Source organism: Branchiostoma floridae, chromosome 18 (assembly GCF_000003815.2).
Source record: "Branchiostoma floridae strain S238N-H82 chromosome 18, Bfl_VNyyK, whole genome shotgun sequence".
NCBI classification, from domain to species: Eukaryota; Metazoa; Chordata; class Leptocardii; order Amphioxiformes; family Branchiostomatidae; genus Branchiostoma; species Branchiostoma floridae.
In genome coordinates, this window is record NC_049996.1 from 5419840 (window position 1) to 5425839 (window position 6000).

The 6000-nt window shown below is 41.0% G+C and overlaps 1 protein-coding gene across 2 annotated transcripts in view; it reads right to left on the bottom strand.

Annotated features, from left to right (window-relative positions):
• The window catches only part of LOC118405284, a 62033-nt gene extending 58469 nt beyond the window's left edge, over positions 1-3564 (bottom strand). For both annotated transcript variants that reach the window (XM_035804704.1, XM_035804703.1), the window contains exon 1: positions 3245-3564. The gene's annotated coding sequence lies outside the window, so the exon portion shown is untranslated. The remainder of the gene's footprint in view (positions 1-3244) is intronic.
• Positions 3565-6000: the final 2436 nt, after the last annotated feature.

The following is a 6000-nucleotide window of genomic DNA, read 5'->3' on the forward strand; positions in this document are numbered from 1 at the left end:
ACGTCCAGTTTAAAAGACACAGCAGTGGCATGGCTGCAAAGCTGGTATGTTACGCCCAAGGGTCGACTTACAAACAATTCAGATACAGGGACAATTGACATGACTTATTTTTCTATCAACTTTTGTCTCTTCGTAAAATTTCACATTCCTACACCCGATTTGGCCTTATCGAAGTGTGACAGACATTATGTCATTATGTACATTTAAGAAATCATTAAGGTATGGAAATATGCTTCAGTCATTGCAACTCTGCAAATTCTCTACCTTTTCTTGAAAGCCCGAAGCCATGGATACGCCCCCATGCACCTTGTACAATACGGGGCCAACTTTGGCGGGAAAATGTATCATATCATCACTCTTAAAGTCTATATTGACTATTCTATCTGGACGTACAGAGTATATCCTCCAAATATTAACAAGATCAATCCTCTATTCTGTACTCCACATTGCCACTGCCGGGTGAAAATGGCACGAAAATTGACAACTGCCGAGAAATGACTGTTGGGTGGTGTATGATGCACAATCTCCCTCATGAATCAATTCTTGGCGAATTGTCTCTCATCTTAGTAAGTATCAGATGGTCATTCGGGCATTCCTATAATTTCGAACGCCTGAAAGATAGTGCTCACCATACTACAAAGATAAATAAGCTTAAAAATAGTTCACAATCAAATAAAAGGCTTATTCCCCCTATTTTGTGATAATTCTGTCAACTCAAAAATGTTGACGACGGTAAAAGTATAGTTGAAGGTTTCTGTGTGTCAGACTCCTTACAAAATCGCTCAGATGGAAAACGCCACATGTGTCGTGAGGGTTAAAGTCTCACAGCCTCTTAAAAATACAGATGCAAAGTTTTCCTTACTATGGTGAAGTTACAATATCAATTCCGATAGTAAACGTGTCCCATTAATGTCAGTTTTTTTTTTTAAAGCTCTTGTTAGAAAATGTTGCTCTGGCTCACAAATCAAGTGGATAAAGGGTCGGATTCATCAACTGTATCAAATAAGGTTAGACAAAGCCGCTGATACACACGACTTTATACAAACTCACTGATGCAGAAAAGGGGATCAAAAGGGCAAAGAAAAATGGCCATGAAACATTTTGCAGGACTAGAGCTAAGGGCTACTATCCATCAAGTATGGCGTAATGGGAACATCTGACTAAAATCGGATACACAAACGTCGGTATTTTTCGTGCTGGAGACGAAGTAGCTTTGTTTCATACAGCAATAGCACTCATCACAGAACTGATGAAAACGCGTTATTATTAGACATACAGCAAAAGAGAACTTATCTCCAGTTCGCACAATAGAACAAATGAACAAGGTAACACAATGGAGAAAAAAGGGGATGTAATGTGACCCTTACAGTTTCTATCTAAAGTCTATTATCTGTTACACAAAATGACCCAGTGCTTCAGTAGGTTCCTCTGCATCTTCCCCTCGCTGGAGGCTCTGTTGGGACCAGTCACATTCATGGTGTCCTGCAAGTTGTGACCATCTCCCCATGCCCCCGGTAAATCGTAATCTATGTGGGCATTTATTATATGGTCGTTCATGGTGCGTTGCGTCTGCGCTGTAAGTACGCTATGTACTTGCAATACCGCGATATCTGCGTATTACTGCGTATAAAACGCAAACATATAGTGTCTTCATACCGCACTCGACCAACGTGGGACCACTGCATTGTGTATGCATCACGTTTTGGCCACCAAACTGCGTACGAATAATAGTTTTGTGCATGTCCAAAACTATCGGGTGTACTGGGCATATATTTTTGTTTGCCTGCGTACTTGATACTTTCTAAAAACGATTCAGAAGCGTTTGAGGTGAGTCTTGTGCGTGCGGCCGCGTATGGAAGAAATTAGCCAATATGTCAAAACGGAACTCATGCGGCTTGAAAATATACGCAGGTGTGACCCCATCTTAAGGCCTCCTTTCTAATTGAAGGCGCTCTCACTGCTCTCTCGCTGTGATGAAAAATTGGCCAGAGCCCGGTGAGAGCTTTCTTGGCGCTCACGGTGCTCGCTGTGCGCTCTCTTGGCGCTCTCTCTACGCTCATGGTTGGATCGCCGTCCCCGCCGCTCTCATGGCGACTGTTTTGAGTCGTTTCAATATAGTCGCGGAGGTAATGGCGTTCTTGGTGACCATTCGGCTCCCACCGTGCTCTCTGCGCGCTTCCATGGCGACCTTGGCGACCACACCGCGCTCTCACCGCGCCATTATATCCCCTTTCCACTAGGACTGCGCTCTCGCCGCGAGCTCTCTGGGACCTAAAATTTGACGTATCGTTCAACGATATGTATAGAAAAGAAACAGATCTTTTTTTACACTTTCTGTGTTTTGTTGTCTCCTCAGTCACACTTTTACGTTTTGTATGATATACCATGTGTGAAAGCAAAGGTTACACATATCCTATTTAGGTCGCAGTGAGAGCGCAGCGCGATCGCCGTCCTAGTGGAAAGGGGGCATTACCAACTCGAGGTCACAGAGAGAGCGCGGTCAGAGCGCCGTCCCAATGGAAATGGTATAACGACTATGTCTTCAACACCAGCCCGAGCAACAAAAAAAGGTGAAGCAGCTATGAAGGTAAATGACATGTCTCAACATCTATTCTTAACATGTAAGGAAATGGAATCACTAGATAAACAAAGTATCACTTAAGGTTGTGAAAAAAATCTAAGAGGTCTGGACTCCATGCTATGTCTTGCAGGCTGGTATGTTACGCCAAAATCTAAACAATGCAGATACAGGGAAAATTGGCTTTACCTATTTTGTAACGATCCTCATTTTTATGAAAAATAATCCCAATTTTGAACCTAATTTCTCCCAGCTGATGTACGACAAGACTTCATATCCTTCGTTGCCTTAGAAGAATCCTTTACTACTTAAAAAAATCTTCTTAAGTGAGAAGAGTGCAAGTTTTTTTTTTCTCAGAAGCCCGCAGGCAGGGATTGACTCCAAAGCACGTTGCACAGCATGGACGGGAGTTTGGCAGGGATGTGTAATAAATAAATAGATAGTTTAGGCATCAAACCTGCTTCTAGTATGAGAAACTAGTTGTCTCATGAGCCAAATCATAGCCTTTAGGTATTATTTCACTTGCTCATATCTCCATACCGTTCTCCAGATTGCCACTATCTGGCACAAACGCAGACAAAGTGGACTTGTGTCTAGAAGGCATTTCAAATGTGGATGATACAGAAAGCACCTCATGTATTAACTATCTTATAAATCACTACCCACCTTTAGTATCTGAAGATCTTTACTGTTGAAGCGAGGTACTTGTGTCTGCCGAACATAAAATAAGGTCAGTCGTCTGGAGATCAGAAAGGGGGCGTTGTCCAGGCCACCTGTACCTTTCGTGGCCTTGCAAGTGTCCGATTCTAGCAGCGGATACAGATAGAGTTTGTGGATATTCAAATCATTATAGGGGTGACTAGAGACGTTTACAAACGCACAAAAAGCTAGAGGTGCTGACTTCGACCCGTGTAAGCACCTAAAATCGATGTGGTGTCAGCGAAGGTTCCTCGGGCTGACACAGGCCTGATCCCGATTCTTGCTGGACCTGCTTGGTAACAACGATACCATTTGGATCAGTCCATTTTGAAGCAAGACGGGAGGGGATAGTTTGTTTGACAGAAAAGTTCTTTGTAAACAAGATGGCCGCCCGTTTTGTTTTGATTAAACTTCTGCTATTTTGTGATTCGTTTTGTATTTGTCTAGTCAACTAAGATTACTTAGGCTGCCCATTGCCCTTAAATTCAATAAGTAGAAACAAAATATCATGAGAACAGGTTGGTTGTGTGGTTTGGTTTGTAACTTGGTTAAGCTGTTCCCTGTCCAGTGACATGATCTTTATCTGTTATTCCGAAAGATTTCAAAGGTTTATTTCTCGTTAAATGAAAAATATATGTACGTACACAGCCTTACACCGGAGAAACGAAACGAATGAATCGACTTCTTTCAAGGAGGTCCTTACTAACGAAAAGGTTTTTATCATTTTTATTTTATTTTGTTTCATGAAATATGTTCTGGGGAAATGGGTAGCACAGTATTTATAAAGTGATGGAATCAAAAGAGCATCGTTATGAAATTATCATGAAGAAATTGCAATCCTAGCGATATGCCTCAAAAGAAAATGTAATCTAATTTCAGTTTTATTTCATTAGGGACGAAAAAAGGCATTTTTTGTGTAATTAGGAGAATTTAATAAATTACTTACTAAGTACTAGAATGCAGCGAAATTTCTGCGAAAAACTCTGAAAGGAATGTAAATAAACTTTACAGCATCCATCAAACGTATTGTTTTATAACACTAGTAGAGAAATATGTGTTTCTGTGGTATTTTGTGTTTTCTTCCTAACAGACTACGTGATATAATATGCATGTTTGGGTCTTTTTGTAGCTTAAACAAAAAAAATGTTTTGCTAGACGGTAAGAGAATCGAATCTGTTAACATATTATAGTTTAGTCTTCATCCAAAACAAACGTAATCCATCTTAAACACAAAAGGGCTTTCCTGTCTTGCACATTTAGAAAAAGCACATCTCAAACAGCCTATACCCGCCCGTTTTGCTTCAAAATGGACTGATCCTAATAGTATTGCTGTTACCCAGTACTTCCAGTCCGAACCGAGGTCAGGCCTGAGTCAACCTGAGGAACCTTCGCTGACACCACATCCATTTTAGGTGCTTACACGGGTTGAAGTCAGAAACTCTACCTTTTAGTGATTGCGCAAACGTCTCCTGTCACCTCTGTAATGATTTGAGTGCCCTTAAATTCTATCGGCTGCCACGGTTACCATCCAAAACTTGCAAGACCACAAAAGGCTCAGGTGGTCTGGACAACGCCCCCTTTCTGATCTCCAGACGGCTGACCCTTTTGTATGCCCGGCAGAACCGAGTACCTCGCTTCAACCGTGAAGATCTTCGGATACTAAAGGTAAGTAATGATTTGTAAATGGCTTATCCATAAGGTGCATTTTGTATATAATCAACACCTGTTGGGATTATTTCTTCGTTTTATAGTGGCAAACCCATGTACGTTAAAAGCTATAAGCGTTTGGATTGATATCTAAAGGCTATGAGGTATCTTATATCTAAACAGGAAACGAATCTAGTCTGCTAAGAAAAATTTTATTAATTCTCTATTCATATACCTGCCTTACTCTCGTACGTCCATGCTGTGCAACGTGCTTTAGAGCGGGTCCTTGCCTGCGGGCTTGCAAACAAAAAAACTTACACTGCGTAGCTCTTATGACTAATTTCCAAGTCCTAAATGACGCCGAAAGACATTACGTTTTCTCGCACATCAGAAGGAACAATTAGGTTCAGAAATGCGATTACTTTAAAAAAAAAACATGAAGACTTTTAGAAAATAGGTCAAACCAATTTTCTCTGTATCTGCATTGTTGGGGCTGAAGACATCTTGGCGTAACATACCAGCCTGGAAGGCATGGCCTCGAGTCTAGTTTGGTCAGGCCCCCTCCGCTCCTGCCAGGGTGCAAAGCTTTACGAGAGAATAAAGTACTGTAAATGCAGAAATGTTCGCGGTGGATTAATGTTTGCGGTTTTACTTCACCACGAACTTAAATCCACCGCGAACTTAAATCCATTTTTCTATTATGGTATTAGTCTGCAGTATATGGTGTTACCGCAAAATTAAAACCACCACGAAAAGTTCTTTTTCCGCTACCGCGAAATTAAATCCCCGTGAACTTAAATACATTTACAGTAATCGTGACAGTACCTGATACGTGTGCTAAAAAGTAGAGCCGATGGTATTGAACAGTTTTTCTAAAGCTAACATGCATGTTTCTATCACGTATTTTATTCACAAGAAAAATAGACAGACACATAGCCCTGAAGTATAAAATGTTTTGAAAAGGTAATAAAGCAAATATAACATCCATTGGCATAATACCGGTCGGTTTACTGCAATTTCTCAAGCAATGCTAATTTGGCAAATGATCAACGCATCATTTTCTCCAGTTACATGTT